The sequence below is a fragment of the Armigeres subalbatus genome, chromosome 2 (assembly GCF_024139115.2).
Source record: "Armigeres subalbatus isolate Guangzhou_Male chromosome 2, GZ_Asu_2, whole genome shotgun sequence".
NCBI lineage: Eukaryota > Metazoa > Arthropoda > Insecta > Diptera > Culicidae > Armigeres > Armigeres subalbatus.
The window spans coordinates 112,571,652-112,596,661 of NC_085140.1; the positions used below are offsets into that span (position 1 = coordinate 112,571,652).

General features: G+C 40.5%; 1 protein-coding gene across 2 annotated transcripts in view; it reads right to left on the reverse strand.

Annotated features, from left to right (window-relative positions):
• LOC134210686 (putative uncharacterized protein DDB_G0282133) overlaps nucleotides 1-11,955 on the reverse strand; it is a 597,983-nt gene extending 586,028 nt beyond the window's left edge. For both annotated transcript variants that reach the window (XM_062686886.1, XM_062686884.1), the window contains exon 1: nucleotides 10,824-11,955. The gene's annotated coding sequence lies outside the window, so the exon portion shown is untranslated. The remainder of the gene's footprint in view (nucleotides 1-10,823) is intronic.
• Between the last annotated feature and the right edge of the window lie 13,055 nt (nucleotides 11,956-25,010).

The following is a 25,010-nucleotide window of genomic DNA, read 5'->3' on the forward strand; positions in this document are numbered from 1 at the left end:
GCATCCAGGTCCTAACAAGATTGAAAGGGTACAGCTCAATTGGGAAAAATGTATACATGGAATTCTATTTGGAATTCTTGAGCTAGAGTTCCTTGTTCAGAAATTTGCTAAAACAGGCATAATACCGTTGGATGCAAAAGTTAAAGCACTTATTCCTTTTTTTCGAAAACCGAAAAATTCAAACGAGGTACGCAGCTTCTTGGGGTTAACCAACTATTTTAACCGATTTATTCTCAACTTGGCGACTGTCGACGCTCCACTAAGAGACTTTATACGCAAAGGAAACATATTCAAAAGGATATACAAACACGAAAATGGGTTCAGTAAAATCAAGGCAACATTAAACTAGGGAACCCAAGAAATGGGTCCTTGGTCCAATCATTGGGTGTGGGGGCTTGCTCATTCAAGTAAATAAACATGGTATATCACAGAGTGATTTAACCAAAACGGACAAATGGTATTGTCATACGGAAAAGGAGGCATCTGCTTTGGTGTGGTCCATTGCAAAGTTCTATATGTACTAATAGTCGGGGCTCAGCGAAACCGCACCAGGCGCCATTTTGACTGACTTGTTACATTTTGTTCGTAAATACCAGAAAATGAAAACCAAGCTGACGTATTATCCAGACTGTCAACACGTAGACCAGTGCCTTTTGACCCACATGAAGATGACCACCGTTACAACTTATACCAAAATTTTAGATAACTCATCTCGTCAATGGTGATAAATGCTATTTTTGGTTTATTCCGACTGTTACTCGTCTCCACCAGATACAAAATGGCTAGAAACACAACAAATCGAAAGTTTCTGTAGGATAATAAAAAAAACATTTTGTAGGATAATCACCAGAAATCAGAGATTTGAAGTGGTGTCGGTTTTACCCATAATTCCCCTAATACTCACCAAAAGGGGCTCAAATTTGGTTCACCGAAAAATTCGCGAGATGAAGAACCATTTTGCGTGTCCACATATTCATCCTGATTTTCAGCTTGAAGGCATAGCCACGTTCAATGAAAACGAAAACGGTTTGTGAACGAATGGAACATCGCTTGAGCTAGCTTAGGAAAATATCGATCATACTGTTGCTCCAGTGAGTCAAGATGAGACATGAGTTTCAATTTGAGATCTGCATCGAATTTAGTTGATCCTTCCTCGATCAAACACAGTACATATATCACACGTGTAATATTTCCGATGATTATTCCCCACCTTTGCCGCAAAGTCTTGCCTCTGAATTGAAGCAGATTGGTTTGCTTGCAAGTTAAGTTGGTCAAAAATAAAACATTTTTGTCATCCTTTTGCATTGAAGATGGTACATCATTCTTACCCTGACTTTTAATGAAAATTTTAATTTCATAAAAAATAAGTTTTAGGTGCTGTATAACTGACATATACTAACGTCACTTTGGATACAAGATAGGTCGTATCTCAATTTTACATCTCCATTTTTTTCGGAGGAAAAGTTAGGATGATCAACATGAGAAGCGAACATGAAATCGAAGAGTGAGAGCTTAAGACGTTTCCAGTCAGCTATCTTCGTTTCTTGAAAGCGGAGTGATCGGAGTAAAACAGGTTACGCGATTTGCACAGGATAAGTATTTCACTGCATCAAGCTTTTGTTTCGTCACAACGGGTGCTGTATTTATTTGCGTACAATCCAGTCTATGACACGTGCTTTTCTATCTTTTTATATAAATACGTCACCTACTGTAATATTAATAATTTTTCGGTTTGCAGATTTGATACAGTTCACATTTGATGGGGTCGAATGCTTCTACAGTGTAAGTGGCAAAAAGTTAGTTCTGCGAAAAATGGGCAAAGAGCTTTTCAATATTTTTTCGTTTCATACAACTTGTATGATAGTTTGAAAAATCAATAATTTTCTGAGGATTTTCACATTTTTATAAACAACGTACAAACTATATCAGAATAATGTCGCAAAGCTGCAGAACTGAAACATTCTTTGATGTACAGTCAACTCAATTTTGACACTTATATCCCTCTGTTGGGTCCTACAAGTAGGCGATTCATGCAATGAATACATTTGGTATGTGCAGCAAGTTCTTTTGTTCTTCTCTGAAATCCTGTTTTTACTCCAAGCATTGCTTGTGCACTATCAGTTAAAACTCATCTAATTTTTTCCAACTGCAAGTCATCAGATTCTAAAAATGCATCTACTGTAATGTGCCCAGCAAGCGTCCTGCGAATCGCGGGACGCCTCTCTGGATTGCGTCCCTGACTTGAAAATGAATCCTCCAAAAATTCATTTCGCATAGATTTTGGCCCAAAAAAAATATAAAAATAGTTGTAAGGCTGTATAAATTTGAATGAATTTGTAAAACGAAGTTGACGCCAGGTCACATTAATCTACTGTATGTCGCGTCGTCGCTTTTGGTTGTAGTTTTCAAATCACTACAGAAAAGGAAATCTTTTTTATCTATTTCTTTATTAAAGAGACTTTCAGGCCATAAATAAGCCCTTAAACGAACCTAAAATTTTTATAATTATTTTTCTAAATTTTATATTGGTGGCGTGAGAGCCGAACTAGTGTCAAATGGCATTCATGTCATGACTTTTCGTGACATTTTTTTCTTAATTTCACTCTTATGATCCACACTTTGTGTTTAGAATATTGATCTGTTTAACACTGTTCTAGGATTCTTTAAAAGCAAACCTTTCGGAATCCAAAACTCATTTAAACTGGCGTTTTCAAGGGTACTCAATTCAATACGGAATCAACGCACAACTGTCATTTTTATTATTCCATGCATGCTGCGACGAAGCAAGGCTGAAATAATAAAAATTGTCAAATGTGCGTTGCGAACACATTTTGGGCAATAAAAGAATCGCGATTTCATCAATTTCACATTTTGATTTTTCAAAATATTGTTTTTAGAGTTTTTCATACAATAAAATAATCTCTTGAATTTATTCATCTTTTTTATTCTTCAACATATTTAGGTTTTGATTGTTTTCATTCAAAGTCGACTTATTGCATTTTTTACTTGTCATAAGACGAGTTCATATCATCCCATTCATTTCCACCACTTAATTGTACCTTGCTCTCCTTAGCCATGCGGTAAGACGCGCGGCTATAAAGCAAGACCATGCTGAGGGTGGCTGGGTTCGATTCCCGGTGCCGGTCTAGGCAATTTTCGGTTTGGAAATTGTCTCGACTTCCCTGGGCATAAAAGTATCATCGCCTCGTGATATACAAAAAGCCTCATGATATACGAATGCAAAAATGGTAACTTGGCTTAGAAACCTCGCAGTTAATAACTGTGGAAGTGCTTAATGAACACTAAGCTTTGAGGTGGCTCTGGCCCAGGGGATGTAATGCCAATAAGAAGAAATGTGTATACCAAAAAGGACAAACCCTAGTTAATTCACCTAGCGGTGTTGGTCCCTTTTAAGTGTAAAAAAAAAATACCGAAAAATATGAATGAGTGTTTTATTGTGTATTGCGCATAAAAATAGTGTTTTGGCCATACCTTCTGATCCCATAATCATATCTGCTCAATAGCGAGTTATTCGGAAAATGCTAAGTTCCCAAAAGTGTGTCTACAAAATGCAAATCCTCCTCCCTCCCTTGAAAAAATTGTTGTACGAGAAAGCAGGGTTGCCACTACTTTTTGGGAAAAGTCTGGCATGTTACAAATTAAAAATCTGGCAAAATCTGGCGAAGAAATTCGTCTTTATATTATTTTTTTGTTTTTATTTAGGTGTTTTTTTTTTAATTTATGATATTAATTAATATATTTTTTGATCTAATTTTTATTATTTTCATTAATATTAGAAAATTTTGTTTTGACCCTCTTTTTGCTTTTGCTCTATGTTTATCAAAATTTATCCTAAGATATTCGTTTAAACAATTCGATATTTTTTAAAAATGAGATTCTTAGAAATTATATCATTTTAAACAATTCAGAAAATTCAGATTGAATTGATTGTTAGATTTCAGATTAGCTCTGAAATATCTGAAAATTATAAAAAGAATAGAAATAATTAGGGGAACGGCTCCTGGACTTCATCTCATGGCTCCGATGGTCATCTCATCAATAACAAAGCAATGGAAAATTATTTGATTTGTTTATTTTTGTGATTTTTTTCAGCAGTTAGCACGCATGTTTACAGAACGAAGCGACGAAATTGGTGCCGTACTTCTTTGTTTCGCGTTGAGATGAATATATGTTCAGTGAGATGGAGATTGGAACAGTTCTCCTATTGGTGAAACTGGACTTCATTAAAAAAAACGAGGTTCGCTTTTATTTTGAACTAGTCGACCCGGCCGACGTTGTCCTGCATAGTAGGCGAAAATATGCGTTCTGAACTGCCCAAGCGAAATTCCTATACAAATCTTAATTTCAGATTTCCACAATTTACTTAATTTAAGTCGTGATTTTCGTAAGAAGAAATATCATACAAACCCGTCGGAAACGATAACGAAAATATCTGCTGAAGGAATGGAGAAAATCCATCCAACCGTTTTCGAGTTATGCGGATACGAACACAGACCATTTCATTTTTATTATATAGATTTCTAAGTAACACTCAATGAAGCTCAAACCATTTTTAAATTGATCGATAACCAAACAAACGGAGCTTAAATTAAAAATTGTCTACGGTACCCGTAAGCCCATAGGTATTCCAAAAAGAATTTTGTAAAGCGTAGTAATTAATTGAATATTTGTTAAAAGTGCCATCATATTTTTTATGAAATGTCCATAATAGCAGAGGATTTTGATCTCCCGGAGCGTAACAAGTCCATGAGAAGGGGTTGAGACAAGCATTTGTTACTCAGAGTACGATAATGAAAATATTTGAACAAAATTGCGCTCTGAGTATCGTGAATTGACCACTTTTACGGAGGCTCCGGATTTTCCGGAGGAATTTCGGTGGCCACTTAGATTCATGAGAATGGACCACGTCAATCATTCGCTATTCAAAGACGGATGAGTTTTATGAACTTTTCACTTTTACGTATGCCCCGAATCTTCCATAGGACCTCCGGTGGCCAATTAGGTCCATTAAAATAAGTTTAATGATGCTTCGAATCTTCCATAAGGACGCCGAATTGACGAATAACCAGGAATAGACAATGACTACATTTATTGGGTTCATTGTTACAGAAAGTTGTAAGCATTTCCAGAACTGGAAACGCAAGAAATTACGCCAAAAATTAGCCTGGAAAAATTCCTTCAAACCGATTTCTGGAAACCAGCGTGGCCAAACTGCAATCCGGAACAACATCCGCGGAAACCATAACTTCACTTTATTTATAAAATATTGAAATTGATTCAAAAATGAGTTTTTGGAAGCGAGTTGAAGTTGCGGTCAGATTTCAGTTATTGAATGAATATAAAAATAATAACTGAATGACTCATTAGAAATGTTTGAACATGTTCATGCAGGTCATAATTTAAAAAAAAAATCTGTCTGAAATTTGAAAAGTCTGGCATTTTGAGTGGTTTATCTTTTTCTCTTTTTGCTGCCAAAAAGTCTGGCAGTGCCAGATATATCTGGCATAATGGCAACCCTGCGAGAAAGGCGAAACCTGAAAAAAATAAGCTTTTCGTTAGAATTCAAAGGAATTTTCTGTAGTCTTTATAAGAATTTCCTGCAGATGGTTTTTGCTTGGGATATTTAGAGAGAAATTAAAAGAGTTTTCCAGCAAGTAGAGAAGAAATTGCAATGAAAATTGAGATGAAAAAATGTTAAATTCCTTTGTATTCAGAAAAACATTCAATAGCATTTAAGTTAATTTCTGTGCTGAAATATGCTCAATAACACAACTATTGGATCTTTTCCTCTATAACTTTTCAAAGATCCGTCATTGTCGGCAAATGTTTTCACGGAGTTGTACCATCGTTCACTCTCTGTTGTTGTTTGTTTTGGCGTGCTTCAGAAACAATTTCATTAGCTGGTTGAAGGTGATAACTAAACTGCTTGTAGGTGATAATTAAACGATATTTTAATTTTGTCCCATTCAACAAATTGTGTTCTCTCTCTTTTTACTGGCATTACATGTCCCAACATCACTACCGCGCTTCTTAGTGACCTTTAGACGATTCAACAGTTTCGTGCTGAAAATATTGTTTCTATTGTATGATACATATTACGAAAAACGAATCTAATTTTGAAAATGTTTTACACTGAAATCATTATTGGAAATACTTTTAGGTAAACCAGAAACAATTATTTTTTACTCTCCACGCGTTGTAGCTAAGCTCGTTACAAAATCATTGCTATCACCTCTATTATACGCAGTTTAAGTTCAATGGATCACTTGGGATGATACCTCGTTTGACTAATTATTAAAAAAAAAATTAAAATGAATTTTTAGATAGGGGGAAAGACGGCTTTGGCAGATTTTGTTCTATTATTGGCAGGGGGGTTTTTGTCGACCAAATTTTATGAAATTTGGCCACAATATTCTTTGATATACAAAGAATGTTTAGGCCAAATTTGAGCCTAGTCAGTCATAAAAAAAAACCCTGCCAATAATAGAACAAAACCTGTCAAAGCCGTCATTCCCCCTACATATATTGATTCTCAAATTAATAATGATTCGTGATCTCCGATTAGCCTTCGGGATCTCCATGTTTTATCCTTTGGATACAAAGGCGTACACTCAAAAAACAGATCTTATAGGTTCCGAAGTACCTATAGGTTTGCCAATCCAGAGCTGGCGAGTTCGATTCTCGGTCCGGTTCACGATGGTTTTCGGGTGAGACACATTTCCTGGGCATAGTGTATCCATTGTGTTTGCCACTTGCCACTTGCTATGGCGGGCATAGAAAAGCTTTGAATCAATAACAAAGAAAATTCTTGTACAGTCTCGTCTCCACATCTCTATATTGAATGGACCATCAAGATAAGGAGAGATCGAGAAAAGTAAAGAAAAGTGAAATGGGTACTAGATCGAAAATATCTCGTTGCTATGAAAAACAACAACAAAACAAATGTCATCTCTTGTTTTTGATGTGTTTGTTATTTTCCAAAGACGGCCTAGGAGCCTAGAAATATGAGTATACATATAGGGAGAGATATTCCTAAGCAAAACATGACCAGAACACATCGAGAAAGGGAGGTTGGTCGAGATGTAGAAAGTCCAATTGTATACAATAACATATGTAGATTAAAAGGACCGAGAAAACCTTCGACATAGGGAGGGATATCAAGATATAGAACATCGGGATGTTGAGAGTTTACTGTAGAATATTAGATTAAAAGGCCAAGTTCTAGTTAAAGTGTATAAACATAAAAGAAAAGAAGAAGAAGAAAATAATTGATTGTATTTTTTCGGCGCCTTCTTCTGAAAGAAAAAAATACAAACATGCTATCATGTAACTAGGTACTGCAAACATTTTTCATTTCAGTTATTGCGTATTCACAGTAACCCGGTGAAAATGGTTCTCGGCAATGATCCGACGGGCACAAGAAGGCGAGGTGCGCAGCGGGCAAGGTGGATCGATCAGGTGGAAGATGACTTGCGGACCCTCCGTAGACTGCGTGGTTGGCGACGCACAGTGATGCCAAGGCGGAAAAAAGTCAAGAAAATTGAGTTGAGCGTACAGCTTCGAAAGTATTTTTATAATTTTTCATAATGTTTGAAATGACTTCCCTCAAAATTTCACGAAGATTGGATGAAAATTGCACGGGGTGCATCATGTCGATCCAATGGTAAATCAAAGATGTTTTTTTAAATTGCTTGTAACATGTATGGCGAAGACATGATGTCGTTCAACCTGATTTTTAACTAAGAGCACGCAATCGCACGCATGCCGAATCGGGCTTATTTCAAAGCTTATTTATTCAGCTTTTCGGGGATATGATGATTGTTTTGCGCAAATCTGCGCAAATACCATTTTTCTTCAAAGCATTCTTCAAGTAAACATAAGCATTAACACGCCGAATACAGTGATCAGAAAATCGTGGGAACTAAATTTTCAAACAGCTGTATCTCAAGCGCCTTTCGACCGATTTTCACAATTCTTTTACGGATGTCTTACCTATCTCATCTAGTTTATTCATACTGGTGAGATATGTTTCTAGGGATGCTCAATTTGCCCCTAGAGGGGCGTGAGTAAGGATGTTTTTTTATTCAAAATATAGTAAATCTTGATTTACATGACATTCTTCAGTCGGAACTTACAAGTTCAAAAAATGTTTTATAACACTATTCTAGCATTGACTATACTATGTGTCAACAACAAAAAAAATTTAAAATAAACTTCCGGAGAATTTCTGGAAAGAACTTCCGGCGGAATTCCAGAAGGAGCTTCCGGGGACATACCAGAAGGAACTTCCGGAGGAATTGCAGAAGGAACTTCCGGAGGAATTCCAGTAGGAACTTCCAGATGAATTCCAGAAGGAACTTCCGGAGGAAATCCAGAAATTCAAAATGCATCTCCAGAAGAGTTCCAGAAGGAACCTGGAGAATTCCTGGAGGATTTTCGGAGGAATGCTTCCGAATATTCCTCCAAGAATTCCTCCGGATATTCCTCTAGGAATTTTTCCGGATATTCCTCCAAATCTTTCTCCGGGATTCTTCCAGAACTACAGGAACTCCTCCGGATATTCCTCCATGCATTCTTCTTAATATTTCTACAAGAACTCATCAGGCATTCCTCCGGAAGTTCTTCCAGGAATTCCTCCGAAAGTTCCTCCAGGAATTCCTCCGGAAGCTCCTCCAGGAATTCCTCCGGAAGTTCCTCCAGGAATTCCTCCGGAAGTTCCTCCAGGAATTCCTCCGGAAGTTCCTCCAGGAATTCCTCCGGAAGTTCCTCCAGGAATTCCTCCGGAAGTTCCTCCAGGAATTCCTCCGGAAGTTCCTCCAGGAATTCCTCCGGAAGTTCCTCCAGGAATTCCTCCGAAATTTCCTCCAGGAATTCCTCCGGAAGTTCCTCCAGGAATTCCTCCGGAAGTTCCTCCAGGAATTCCTCCGGAAGTTCCTCCAGGAATTCCTCCGGAAGTTCCTCCAGGAATTCCTCCGGAAGTTCCTCCAGGAATTCCTCGGAAGTTCCTCCAGGAATTCCTCCGAAAGTTCCTCCAGGAATTCCTCCGGAAGTTCCTCCAGGAATTCCTCCGAAGTTCCTCCAGGAATTCCTCCGGAAGTTCCTCCAGGAATTCCTCCGGAAGTTCCTCCAGGAATTCCTCCGAAGTTCCTCCAGGAATTCCTCCGGAAGTTCCTCCAGGAATTCCTCCGGAAGTTCCTCCAGGAATTCCTCCGGAAGTTCCTCCAGGAATTCCTCCGGAAGTTCCTCCAGGAATTCCTCCGGAAGTTCCTCCAGGAATTCCTCCGGAAGTTCCTCCAGGAATTCCTCCGGAAATTCCTCCAGGAATTCCTCCTGAAGTTCCTCCAGGAATTCCTTCGGATGTTCCTCCAGGAATTCCTCCGGAAGTTCCTCCAGGAATTCCTCCGGAAGTTCCCCCGGAAGTTCCTCCGGAAGTTCCCCCGGAAGTTCCTCCGGAAGTTCCCCCGGAAGTTCCTCTGGAAGTTCCCCCGGAAGTTCCTCTGGAAGTTCCCCCGGAAGTTCCTCTGGAAGTTCCCCCGGAAGTTCCTCTGGAAGTTCCCCCGGAAGTTCCTCTGGAAGTTCCCCCGGAAGTTCCTCTGGAAGTTCCCCCGGAAGTTCCTCTGGAAGTTCCCCCGGAAGTTCCTCTGGAAGTTCCCCCGGAAGTTCCTCCGGAAGTTCCCCCGGAAGTTCCTCCGGAAGTTCCTCCGGAAGTTCCCCCGGAAAATTCTCCGGAAGTTCCCCCGGAAGTTCCTCCGGAAGTTCCTCCGGAAGTTCCCCCGGAAGTTCCTCCGGAAGTTCCTCCGGAAGTTCCTCCGGAAGTTCCCCCGGAAATTCCTCCGGAAGTTCCTCCGGAAGTTCCCCGGGAAATTCCTCCGGAAGGATGAGGATAAGTGCCAAAAAAAAAATTAGTGATGGGGTTTTACCCGTTTTTTGTATGAAAAAAATGTTTTTTGGCCACAGCTTATGAGCCCATAGTCCTATCCTGCCAATTTTCAATAGGAAACAATGGGACAATATTCCGCATCGAATGCAACCTGTTGCGAGAAAATCGGTTGACAAAAAGTGATTGAAAAGACTTTTTTCCATGTTTTGTATGGAGTGGCATCACTGTGCGACGTGTAGCCATGGACCGAGCCGAATGGAGAAGACTCTTATATACCGCACAGGCCACTTCGGCCTTAGTCTGATTAAATAATAATAGTATTCATAGTGAAAAAAAAATTGAATTTAATTTGAAGAATAACTCACACTGCTATGAAGTACCCTCATACATTTGACCACATCTAGTGAGTACTATAATCCCGACTCTGCTGACAAATCAGTAATGCCATTAATTCAAAACTTTCACTTCAGGATTTAAACTTCGCGTCAATAAATAAGAGAAAGAATTAAGTCTCAGCTTAATTCTCATGAACATTTTGTTGTTCCATAGCTACATTTTACTGATCAGCACGTACTCGTTTTTTTATTACTTCGACCAATACTAGGTATTTGTCCCAACCCAACTTTGTTTGCAAATTGTTACACGTCCCATGTTTATTGCGACACTATTAATTGCAGATCCCGTTGTTTCACTTTAATAAGCGATTTGGAAGAAATTTCCTAATTTTCATTGAAACAGCCCTTATGCTTTGAGCTGTTAGTGATCATAAAATTTGATGCCAATATATTTCCGAAGAACATATTTATCACGATCAGATGAGCCCATCACAGAGATCGATTGCTCAAATCAATTCCGCCTTGTCATCCTACGAATCGCATCACTACAAAAATACAGCCCTTCACAATCAACAGTAGGTACTTACCTAATCGGGCAATTAACACACAATCGATCGTTTGCGTCGATCTTCAACTTCAACAATTGCGCAGGCGGGCAGCTCGTTTCGGTGATCTACCGTTTTTCTTGTACTTCTTCTCTAAAAGTTATTCACCGTCAAAATAATACACCGTTCAGAAAACGCAATTCATATCAATCACAAAATTGGAAGTCAACTAACACTGCACTATTTTGTTTCGTTTCTGCTGAAGATTCACTTGATTTTAGATTCAGTTGTGCCACACTTTGACGTTATGTTTCTATGTTTACCCAGAAGCTGTATTTGCAACACTTGTTTCACAACTTTCAGTTTCCGAATGCACTTCTAGCCAAGATCAGAACAAGACTACTGCAGAGTCACTCAACATCCATCTCCAGCGATGCGTTCATAATTTATGAACATGTCGATACTCATTTGCATAAACAAATCCGGCATGCGGAGGATGAGCTGCACTCTGTGAAGCTACTTCCCCCCATTTTAGGGCGAGAGCAGTTCGCACGTTGCCAGTCAGTGTGGGCTTATCCACGATGCCCTTTCCGTAGCAGCGAACCGGTCAGCTCACTTCTTGAGACAAAGATCCGAAAGCCTAAAGCAACGGACAACAAGCAGTTAGCATCACACATCCCATCGCCAAGAAACTCGTTTTCCTACCGGTCTCTTGCTGACCCTTCTTCAAAGTTTTGTTATTGTTAGCACATCTCGTATTTGATCTACGCACTGAAATGGACGTCCGACAATCGCAAGTCCAACTTGAAACGGCACACTGATTTCATTACACCTTTAGGGGTCTCGCATCCCTCGGACTTGAAACATATATCTCCTTCGCAATCACGCTGCCATCGATCGTCGATCAAAGTCGGGGGAGTCACGTTACATAAGCCACTACCGTGCTCCTCTGCCCCAGCGCACAGAACCAGAATGCGATCAACATCTACCGAGCCGCACTGGTAGGGTTTCCACCAATAAGACCAAGGTTCTTCACTTGATTAACTAGCGTCGATAGTCATCTTCACACATTTCAACCAACGAACATCCAACGGAAGCCGTCCCCCCTGAATCGAGACGAGCCGTACCAAAACACCGGAGCGCTAAAGATTTGGGGTTACCGTTCACTCGAAAGTCACCAGACGGACTGTCAGAGGTTTCGCTTTCGCTTGCAATCTTGCCGCTCCGGCTCAGGTCCCCCTAAAAGCAAGACATGCATGCAACGTGCTCGCTCAGCAGCCAAACTTCAACATTACAACTCCTCACGCAACGGGCCCAGGTGGCGGAATTTCGCAGATCATCTCTAGCAGGCCGTCTCTCCGTGGTGCAGCATCACTGAATTTTATCTCTCTCACGCATACATACATTTATTCTCTTGTTTTTTTTTTCTGAGCACGGAGAACTAACCGGTACATCACTGTGAGTAAAACATTCGGAGTAAACTGCCATGGACAGCATAGTTCAAACTTGCAAAATTTGCATTAGTCTTCATAAGACATTGGAGAACACGCTGAAAATCAATAACACAGAGATGTGTCTGATATCACAAAAACGGACCTCTCCTGGAACATCACAAACACCGAGGCTTGGATCCCAATAATCGTCACATTCCATATAAAACCATCATAAAACCTCTATTTATGTGTTTTTCGTGAGAAGCCACGACTCTAACTCATTGATTTTCAGCGTGCAGCCTATCAATTCTGTGTTGAATTATTTTAGCTTGTTCAAGAGAAACATGCGAGATTGCGTGCAGATTCTCTGCTATGTAATACTCTCTTTCTCTCGGTTTCTAATTCGAAGTGTATCACGTTGATGTCCCATTGCATTGTTGGGTCAAACCGTCCTCGCTAGGTTGGAATCATTGAGAAGTTCCATTCAAGATACATCATAATAGGTGACTGGCCATTTAATTAGTGCTTGATTGATGATGCTCATGGGTTTCGGGAAAATGATAAACTAACAACCAATTAAAACCAAACCAGCAACCCAAAAATATGTAATTATGGTAAAATAATTTTTACCTTCTGCAATAGCTCTTTCGTGAAGTAACAACTCTCGCGTGAGAAAGAATTTTTGGTTCGTCAGGAATCTTTGACTCGACCGAAAAGCAATCTCTTCATTATCAATGACAATGACAACACGGCGATACTGTCCGATTGAGATGTGAACATCATAAATTCATCAATAAATTCACCATTCAGACGTCAAACTTGATTATCATTCAACTCCAGTGCTGTGATTTACCACCAGACAAACAAAATCTTATTCGATTTGCGTGACGATAATCACATTTCAATAAATGATGAGCCCAGACCCCGCAGAACTCAGTCCGGTGTTGGTTGGTGAAACCGTTCCCGAGAAGCGCCAGCCATTCAGTCCCCTTTTTGTTTTCTTCGAAGCGAGCCGGCCGCAGCGGAATAATAAGTCCATTCAAGCGGCGTTGTTTTGTGTGGACAATGTGCGAGAGATGATAGTGAACTTGTGAGAGAGGAAGCCACTTCTCCCGTATACACTTTGTCTCTCTTGGGGTAAAGCGGAGAATGTTGCACGCCAGAGATGCAGAGTGGAGTTCGGGACGAATATGATAACTCGCGGCCAGTGGCTGAATTCGGTGGCTCTTGAACCCTAGTATGGATGGGATTCGAAAGACTTGTATGCGATGAAAGAGTATGGGGAGATTAAATCATTCTTATCTATATTAGGAAAGCCTATGGATGTCAGTAAAAACTCAAATTAATTCACCTATCCTTCTCGTATTTAAACAAGACACCAATCTTATTGGATCGTATCATGATTTTCTACATAACTTTTGAACACAATAACCGATCGTTTTCAAATTCAATAGGGCTCAACTAGGGCTTCCTTAGAAATATCAATGGATTTATTGTGCAAGAGCAATCTACTGTTTACAAGCGCCTGTACTCAGAGTTATGTTTCAACATGGTTTTTATGATCGTATTTTTGATCGTATGGCTTTAATTTACCATCAAAATCCATGTAACAAGTACCTAAAAAGTTTGCAGTAGCCATCGAGCAAGTAAGTACAGTGCGTGATGGTGCGTATTTTGATCGTCGCGAAAATGATCAAGTATCTATTTGGTGTTCGATGCCTCATGCGCATTAGACTGGCCCAGATTACTATGGGGAGAAAAAAATGTTGTCGAATTCCAAGGGGCACCCCCCAGAATTGTGTCTTTGGTTGAGAAAATCAATCTCTGAAAATTTCAGCTCAATCGCTTGTTGCATAAGCTGGCGCATTTGATTTGAAGTTTGTATGGGGATTTCAGCCAAAATGTATAGGAAAATACACCTCCGTCACTCATTCGATCTGGAAATTGATTCTGATTGCTCGATTGACCTCAGAATTGCAAAAACGGCAGTTGGTATGCTACAGAACAATTTCACAGAACATTGCATGATGATTAAATGAACTTTTATATAATTTTCGGCTGATTTATTAGGAGCTGATTTGTGTATTTTTGGGTTTCTGATCGAATCGCATCAGCCGAAACCTATATAAAAGTTTATTCAATCATCATACAATGTTCTGTGAAATTGTTCTGTAGCATACCAACTGCCGTTTTTGCAATTCTGAGGTCAATCGAGCAATCAGAACCAATTTCCAGATCGAATGAGTGACGGAAGTGTATTTTCTTATACATTTTGGCTGAAATCCCCATACAAACTTCAAATCAATAGCGCCTGCTTATGCAACAAGCGATTGAGCTGAAATTTTAAGAGATTGATTTTCTCACCCAAAGACACAATCCTGTGGAATTAGACAACTTTTTGTTTCCTGGGCCAGTCTAATGCGCATGTATTCCCAAGTAACCAAAAGTTCCTTTGAGAGTACGTTTTTCGCTTAATCAGCTTCATTGAGCTGCTTAAGCGAAAAACGTACTCTTAAAGGAATTTTTGATTACTTGGGTTGCACTTTGTTCCGATCGAAACAACCGCGATCTTCAATAGTTTGCAATAGCTATCGAGCAAGTAAGTAAAGTGCGGAGTTAGTGAATGAAGATGTTACGTATTGGACGCGGGTTCGGGTGTTTAGTTTAATTTTGTGTAGCCGGATAGTAAATCGACAGATCTGAGTCGTTTTGCACCTGGTTTGCCCATCTCGCTCGCTGTGCTCCACGCCGTCTCGTACCTGCCGGATCGAACACCATCTTTGCAGGGTTGCTGTCCAGCATTTTTGCATAATGCCCTGCCCATCGCACCTTTCCGGCTTTAGCTACCTTCTGGATATCGGGTTCGCCGTAGAGCTGAGCAAAGATGGTTCTAAGCACCTGTCTCTCGAATAATCCGAGTGCTTGCAAGTCCTTCTCAAGCATGGTACAAGTTTCATGTCCTTAGAGGACTCACACACACACATTACCAGTCTAAGGCCAGAGTGGCCTGTGCTGCATATAAAAGTCTTCTCCATTCAGCTCGGTCCATGGCTGCATGTCGCCAATTACACAATATGCGGAGGGTCCGCAACTCGTCCTCCGTCTGATCGATCCAACTTGCTCTCTGTGCACCTCGCCTTCTTGTTCCCGTCGGATCATGGACGAGAACCATTTTCACCGGATTACTGTCCGACATTCTGGCTACGTGCTCGGCCCACCGCGGTCTTCCGATTTTCGCGGTGTGAACGATGGATGGTTTTCCCAACAGCTGATGCAACTCGTGGTTCATTCGCCTCCTCTACGTAACGTCCGCCATTTGCACCCCACTATAGATGGTAGGCAGCACTTTCCTTTCGAAAACTCCCAGTGCGCGTTGATCTTCCACGAGCATCGTTAAGATCTCGTGTCCGTAGAGCACTACCGGTCTAATAAGCGTTATGTAGATAGTCAGTTTGGTACGACTGCGAGCTCTACGGCGAGCGTTCAACAATGTGATAACGCGGTAGTTGCTACAATCCAGTTTATCGCCTTGTTTGTATATGGGACACACGACACCTTCCATCCACTCCTGCGGCAGAACCACATCCTCCCAAACGTTGGTAAATACCCAGTGCAGCGCTCTAGTCAGTGCCTCACCACCGTGTTTAAACAGCTCTCCTAGTAGTTGGTCAACTCCAGGGGCTTTGTTGTTTTTCAGCCGGCCGATCTGCTCCTGATACTCCCTGGAGATTCTGAGCCGGAAGTCGTATGTCCTGCGCGCGTGCTCCTTGGTTCATTATCATACCACTACCGTTGTGTACCACATCGCTATTCAGGTGTTTTCGTAGTGCTGCCGCCACCTTTGGATCACCTTATGCTCGTTTGTAAGAAGGTTCCCGTTTATGTCCTTACACATATCGGGCTGTGGCGCGTGGCCCTTACGTGAACGGTTTAACTTCTCATAGAACTTTCGTACGTTATTAGCCCGATACAGTTGCTTCACCGTCTCGATCTTCCTGCTGGCGCCTCCGAAAAATCTAGCTCTGTCTGTTCCGCGCCGTTTGTATCATGCCTCGTTCGCCCTCGTACGGTTTTGCAACAATCTCGTCCATGCTGCATTCTCCTCCTCCTCCATTCGCTCATGCACACATTCGTCGTCATACCAGTCGTTTCTCTGATCCGGGAGCACCGTGCCTAGTGCAGCGGTTCCGGTGATTCCTATGGCGGATCGAATATCTCTCCAGCCATTTTCAAGAGACGCTGCGCCTAGTTGCTTTTTCTTTGGGAGTGCCACTTCCAGCTGCTGCGCGTAACTTTGGGCTAGTCTACCGTCTTGTAGCTGCCCAATGTTTAGCCGCGGCGGACGACTCCTTGGGGGGAAAGAAGTTGCTTTGGGCTACCATTCCGTGGGAGGCTGCAAAGTTTATACATCGTTGGCCGTTGTCGTTCGATACGGAATGCAAACTATCCGGTTAGATGACCGGTCTATGCATTTCATACCTTGCTATCTGAGCGTTCCTGTCACCGTTGACAATTTTGACGTTCCGCAGTGGGCATGGGCATCCATCATATGTGTGATCCAGCTGTGCATAGAACGCTTCTTTCTCGTCGTTGGATCTCCCTTCGTGTGGACAGTGCATTTTAATGATGCTATAGTTGAAGAAACGGCCTTTTATCGAGCCCTGATGAAGATCCAAACCCCCGGATCGAAACGTTGGCAATGATTTGAAATTATCAACATTATCATGTGACTGAAAGCCGAAAATCCTGAAAATTGGTCTTTTATCCTCAGCTTGCACATCCTTGCGTGGATTGGCTGCCACCCAATCACGCGTTGGCGGATCTTGCCCCAAAACTATGAAGTCGGTTCCCAGCTCGTTGGTGGTGCCACAGCGGTAAAAGGTAGTCGCTCGATGCCCGCTTTTCCACACTTACTGTCCTGTCCAGCAGATTTCCTGCAGCGCTACTACGTCGAAGTTGCGGGGATGTAATTCATCGTAGATTATCCTAGAAGCCTAGCGACTTGCAGTTCAGTGTTCCATGTTTCCAATCGTGATCTTTTATTCGTCGCCAAGGTCGCTGCAAATTTGCTTCGAGTCGTATTATCTTCTGTGTCGTTCGTAATGGTTGCTTTGACGTAGAACTACGTCTGTCTTTTCTATATTGGGGTGCACTTTACGATTGCAAAAAATCGAAAAACGTCACGAAAATATGATAGACTTTGATCGTTAATATCTCAGCCGTTTCTTGATGGATTTTCAATTTTCTTGGAACATTCGATTAAGGAAGAATCAACGCTTCATACCCGATGTACACTGAAGTCGTTTTTACGCGGTTTTTTACCCGAATCGGTTTTTTTTTGCGATTATTTTTCACTCAAATTTCGGGATTTACGTGGTGCATTCAGACATATTAAGGGATTCACGCGTTTATTTGCGTTGTTTTAATTTTAATGCTGCCCATACCCTTCGCGTGAAACCGACTACAGTGTGTTACAATATTTATGTATGATTATTTACTTTTGAAAACTTGCTAACAGTTTAGCAATTGGTTCCGGTGAATCAGTCAATCTCGTCAGTGCATCGCAAGCTTCTTCTTCCATAGCACTACGTTCCAATTCGAAGTTGGCCTGCTTTTCAAGTTAGTAATTCTTAGTTATTAGTTTAAAGCTTTTTTGCCCGCCTTGCATCAGTATGTATCTTGTGTGACAAAGTCAATGGATACACTATTAGGGTGGTTCAAAAAATCGATTTTGCTCCACAGTGCTCATCTGATTCTTTACCATGTTCTGAGTGTCCTCTGAAAATTTGAGCTCATTTGGATTAAATCTGATTTAGCACAAGCTGTTTCAAGTTTACATGCAAATTAGTATGGGGAAATTTATTTTTTCATTATACTGTTAATGACGCTTCCCCATCAAGCGCATGTTAAAAGAAAACCCACATAGCTAAAGGGAATACTCAACAGCTTTCACTCAGTGAAAACCGCATCTCAATTAATCGTTCTAATAATTAGTAATCGAATTTAATCTGTACCGTGGTTTTCTGGAGCTAACTGCATAACTCATCAACAGGCAACATTGCTGCTCGTGGCGCGAAAGATAGCACACACAAATTCAGGCTACTATGTTGCACTGCACATTTCAGTGATGCCCTCAAAGAAGTTTAACGATCATGACTAAAGATTCGCAACCTGTCTTAAAATCGATTACTAATTATTGGAACGATTAATCAACATGCGGTTTTCGTTGGGTGAAAGCTGTTGAGTGTCCCTTTAAGCCATGTAGGTTTTCTTTCAACCTGCGCTTAATGGGGAAACGTCATTAACAGTATAATGAAAATTTTCCCATACTAATTTGCATGCAAACTTGAAACGGCTTGTGCTAAATCAGTTGAGCTAATTGAGTTGAGTTGAAATCAAATGAGCTCAAATTTTCAGAGGACACTCAGAACATGGTAAAGAATCAGATGAGCACTGTGGAGCAAAATCGATTTTTTGAACCACCCTAATACACTATACCCAGGCTGTCGAGAATGTTTCCCACCCAAAACATCCTAGATCGGATCTAGAATCGGTCTCACCAGCTCCGGATTCTGCGCCCTTGTTCGCAAGGCTAACTGGAAACCTTACGCCAGCATATACGTCAAATTAATGCAAATTACAGGTCCTTTATCTGGCACAGTTTATCTCTGCTAACTTACACGCACTTTTTCTCTGGAAAACATTGGGGCGTTTGACGACAGCTCCTCGCTTACGTAGGGGAACTGGGGGTAGGAGGCCCACGTTAAGGAAAATGTCGTTTTTATCAATGAAAACCACCGGTTTAGCCAGTTTTTACCAGCGCAAACTAAAGAACAGCTGATCTGCTACTGACTACCGATCACAGTTATCCAATTAAACATTTTATTGTACAGAAATCTGTTTTTTGAAAAGCACCTGCATAAAAAATGATTTTGAAAAAATGCGGGGTGAGATGTGACAGTGGAGGTGTTAAAACGCACATGTGCTTATCGTACTGATTTTCATTTTAATTGCCTACATTAAGGCAATTAACCGAATGTTTCAGCTGTTTCGGTCATACGAAATGAGCATGGGCGTAATGCCCCACACCGACCTCAGAAGTTTGAAGGCCCATAAAATCGTTTTAAAACCATTTTTGACGACGATTTCGTGTGGAACATAAAGAACACGAGTAAGCAGCATGGCTCATGGCTCAATTATTAATTTATCAATGTATAACAGCGACAGAAAGACTAAATTCCACCGAGCTAGAATTGCATCAAAACACACAAAATCGTTTTTCGAGTTTTTCTTGTATAACTAGAGAAAAATCATGAAATATATGTATCCAATGGCAATATTTTTCATTGCTTTATCGTATAGACTATTGAAAATAATCAAAATGGGGATATTTAACCTTATTCAGGGGTGGCGCGTTTTAACCCCTATGGGCGTGCTACCCCCACTTCCCCTATATTGATGTCAGTATAGGGGCTCGGGCTCACTCATTCTCAGGAGCACAGGATAAACAACGAAAACAGATATACCCTGGGCTTGTAAAACGCTTGCTTTGGTCTCATCGCACAGAAAAGTCGAAAACCTGTACATTACATACATCTACGTAGTTCAACGTCACCTTTAGGTACAACTCGATTGGGCTGCACCTTTGAGTTTTTAAAGGCGGCTTATTGGGTCTGCGGAAGCCTCCTGTCTCGTCGGAGGGCTGTCGTGTCAGGTTTGTTTGGCGTCCCACCTAACACCAGGACTTGAGCTTTTGCGTTTCGAGCGGCACACGGTCGCTTTAGTGGAGCCTATTTGTGGATACATGCAGCTTTTTATAGAAGTTTAACAGAGCCCACTGTCAAACCCCACCACATCCTAGGCAGGCACCACAACTCGCAGATGGCCTTGGACATAGTCCCCCATATTCAAATGCTTTTATATTAGTCACTGAGATTCCATAGTCTCTCGAATGCACAGATTCATCATGGAATGCCTGCAATGCGGGACAAGTATACTGAATTCTGGTCTGTCCCGTATAGTCTCGTAGCCTGGTCACTTTAGGATTGATGATAGGACACATGTACGATCCTCAATTATAAATGAATCACAAAAAATCTATCAAATAAAGCTTAGATCTCTTTAGTGGATTTCATTAATAATATACCGAAATTAGCACAAATAAATGTTGAGCGACAAAAATAAATACTTGGTATTTTTTCTTCGCATATAATACTAAAATTGAGAAGATTATTTCGAAGAAAATGCGAATGTTTCTATTAAGGTTTATAAGATTTAATAGACTTTAAATCGGGTAGTCGATTGATTCAAGTACTTTAATTCGATACTTACTTGGTATATTGGTATCGAGTATTTACTCTTATTAACTTGTATCGATTCATCTTAGGAGCCAGAGTAGACGCGACGTGCTAGTCGGAGCGAAGCGTCCATACTCTTTTGTAAGCTCCTTATTGATTGTTGTTTTATTTGTATGTAGGTTTACACGCGACGACGTCGCGTTGTAAACGCGTATGCTAGCGTCAATGCAAAGCTGCTAATAATAACATGTAACACGGTATACAGACAACAAGGTAGGCTCGTAAGAAAATAACACTTCAAGAGTGACGCATATTTTATCGCCACATATTAGAGTAAAAAAGTAAGCGTGCTGAGACCCTAGAGCATCGTCTCAGTTCAGCTTGTGCGAAGATAGTAGTGACGACATATGTTTACATTCAAACTGAATGCTTACATAGGGTAAATCACTACTTGGGCCTATGGACCCGGTTCCCGGCTCACTGCACAGAAAACTAATGATTTAAACTGTTTGGAAGTCGTAGGTTTATGGTTGATAATTTTTAAAAAGTCTCCCATTTATTTTTCACAATACTCAATATTTTTCTATCACTTGTTTTACTCCTAATTGATTCAATTGTAGAAAATAAAAATATAGAATTCAAAATTTCACTCTCCGATGCCACACCACTGAGCCGGAGTGATTTTATCCACTTTTACAAAACGGTATTATCGAATAAACACCTACCTGAAAATTATCACAGTGCTCGATACAACCATTGCATGAAGCTGTTAATCACCACACCATAATTCTAAACACCCGCACTTCAATTATTCTTATTTGTTCGTTTCACTAGAACTTATTCAAACATACTAGAATACATTTTAAAATGTGTTCACAAACCGAACAAAAATTCACCTCGGCCCAAGAACTTCTAGCCGCACCGTGCTGCCAAAAGGCCAGGATTATAAAAATGATCCTTCATCGTTAATAGGAAAATTGTCTAATACATTGACGTTATCATGTTATTTATAGTTCTCTCGATTTTAAAAGGTGAAATAAATATTGTTTTAAAGTATTTGGAAGAAATTTGGATGAGTTTATGTATCTTCTCAACCAAATAAAAATGATTATGAATAATACCATCTGGCATCTTGTTGTCGTGGAACGTGCATATTTTTGTTTACATCGCATTTTCTACCGTCCCGAGAGAGAATGAGAGTAAAATGTTGAGAGATTGAGTGAAATTTTGGTTTTTTGTATGCCGGATTGGGAATCGCTATGACTGAAATGAGTGCTGCACCTCGTTAATTTAAATCAAATAAAAGCTTCTTTGAACGATATTTAGCACGAATAGCTATTTTTTAAGCAGAAGTGAACCCCAATGCAGTATTATACAGCCTACAAATTTCAGAAAAAGTTGCTTCCTGTCATAAATATCAACTAAATAATACAGTCGTACGCATGTTAGGCCGGGAATGGGGTAAGAAACCCTACGTGCTGAGCCTGCCTTGTTTTTTGTATGCCGTGAACATGTAGGGTAAGACGGTATAATATGCCCCCCCTAAGGCAACTCCTTGATAACTTTTTACTTTTCAACGCAATTTATGCAAACCTTGTGTTATTTGGTAGTCCAGGAAGTCGCAAATGCATTGCCCGTGAGTAGTCATATAAAAATATTTCAGTTAACACGTAATAAAGCTTTTTTGAAAAGTCGTGAAAAAATGAATTTTAAAAAGTGCCTTTACAATACGCCCCACCTCAACCAAAGACGTTTAATTGCCCTTCATTAGTATTTTATCATTCCCATAATAAAAAGGCTACAAATCCTTATGCGCTTGACATTAAAAAACCAACATAGGTCCATTCATGCAGGTGTGAATTTCATTTCAATATTGTCCATACAATTTAAAAGCAACTGCTGCAAGCTCGCTGCGCTTGTGTCCAGTTGGTAAGGGCATACTGTCCTGCCTACACTGGGGCGTTTTGGCCAGCGAAACATGTTTTCGAAAATCGTTACATTTTTGAAGATGGAAGCAATTTTATATCATATTAACCACTGAGAAAAGTAATTTTGTTGCCCAACTGAGTGTTCCAGTGCAAGTTTTGCGGACAGTATGCCAGAGTCGCTCCAGAATGTTGAGCAAACAAACATGAAAAGTTACATCAAAACTGTAACTTTTTGTATTTTGCTATTATTTTCATTGTGCAATACAAAAATACTTCCACATTCACATAGTATGATGGGTTTACAAATACTTATAGGTACCAACTGTTTTTGACCCTTAATTAGTTATAGTTTTCTAGAAATCAAAGGGGGGCGTTTTGGCCAGGTGGGGCGCATTATACCGTCTTACCCTAATACTGAATTACATTTTTCTTTTCAAAGTTTTAAATCCAACACAGTAGTCTACTGAAATAATGGACCAAGCGCCGTCTCTGCTACACGTCATTTTTACAAAAGCCATCTCAAGAATAGCAAGACTTTCTCCTTTACCGCATATTTTGACCTTTCTTCTGAGATTTAGAATGGATCCCAATTGGAAGTCGGGAGACATGATTTCCCATCACCAAAACCATGACCCACTAGAACCAACGGTTATTTTTGGAAATTATTCCTCGCGTGGGACACCAACGAGCGCACCCACTGGAAGTTTCAATCAACCCAAACCCCGAGGAAAGCTTACAAAAAATCCATTCTTCAATTTTCTCCGCGAATACCGAGCCAGGAACGAAAACTTCACGGTAGTGGAAGTGGCCGTGCGGGGCGCTCACGAGTGGAACCAGATGAACGCGGAGCAAAGGGTTCCGTACGTGAAGCAGGCATACGATTGTCCACAGCCCGTTATGGCTCGGGAAATGCCGTTTAAAAGACGAAGTGTTCGAAGTAAGCGGAGAAGGAGTCAAAGCGCGAGCGCAAGACGTCGGATTAATTCTAGACGGGCTACTAAAAGATAATTTTATGAGATATTTTGGAAATGCTAGTTTTTTATTTGTCTAACATGTTGAAGAAAATTTTAGATGAAAATAAAAATAATCGAGTCCTCTCGAAATATGGTGTATTAGTGTTGTAGATTTATCCCACTCTCATCAGTTGGGTAACATTCAAATGAGCATTCTTAAACACAAACGAAACACAAATTTTACCTAGAAGTAATTTAAAATGACGTCCACAGTTTGAGGTGGAGAGGGGGTCCAAAATTTTGTGACAGTACTCGTCGATTCCGCACGCGATGGCGTATGAGCAAATCAAACCACCTTATTTTTGCCAGTGGAGATATATCAGCTTCCATACTGATATTCTGCCCTCCCCTCCATACGGGAGTTTGGCAGAAGGAAGGTCGTGTCATATATACCATCACAAATATTGCCCTCCTCTCGCTTTCAAATCGACTTCTATAAAAAACAATCTTCATGTCTGCCGTATCCTAATGAAACTATCAATTCTATACTTTCGCCTCTTATTCTATCATGAACATGTACGTCTAAGTTTGGAAGGTGCTATTAGCATTTCCATATCATTGTAAATCGTTTAGCTTCACGTAGAAGTAATACACTCAAATCATTAATTAGTTGGATATTGTTAAGCTTATACAACACGGCAGACTACGGTGCCAGAAGAACGTCAAGCGAAGATAATATTTAGTAGAGAACCCGGAAGAGGTCGTAGGCTTCGTGAAAGGCAGCGTACACGATGACTGAGGGCGCTCAACTTTCAGCCCGACTGCAAGTGATTGGCCCAGGAGAGTCCAGTAGAAAAGGATACTCCATTCGGCGTAGGTTCGTCGAAGAGTAAGTATTGAGTAAGTAGGTACTTATGCATCTACTTTCAAAACGTTCGGTAATTGCTTAGTTTAAAGTTACCGAAAACCCGATGAAAATAATCTAAAAACAAATAACAAAACGGAAATCTCAATGATATGCTTATTTGCTTCTAAAATACGAACTGATCCCGCTGGTCAGGATTATCCGGCACTGGAAGCCATGTGCCTAGATAAATCCTAAATAGATGCATCTAAATATCCTATGACGTTGGATTGCGGCGTAATAACCCTGAACTGTCTGATAACATTGCTCTCCTAATGCTATAAGGATTTGATATGCAGAGTAAATAAGTTTGATGATCCAGCCTAACACTCTGTGTCCGCAGTTCTGGTTATCAAGATCGACGCTGCTAGTTTCTCTGTAGTCGTACAGAAACGAACATCGAAACCAGTGGCGCCAAGTCGTCACCGAACAAGGTACGTAAAAGTAGTGGAATACGAATTATTTTTGAAATTTACGTGAACCTATAAGATATGCATTCAAAAGGGCTTACATTACTGTTAAAATGGAAATGTTCGGCAAATAATCGTCAGTGTCCATAAATTCAATTTTCATTGTCATTGTTCATCACACCCATTTTGTCAGACGTATTTTTATCAAGATGATAAGATTTTTGCTACTGTTGGTCCATAATCTGTCAATAGACGTGACAGACATTACTTCACAAGGTTATCGTAAGGTGCCCATTTGATGTAA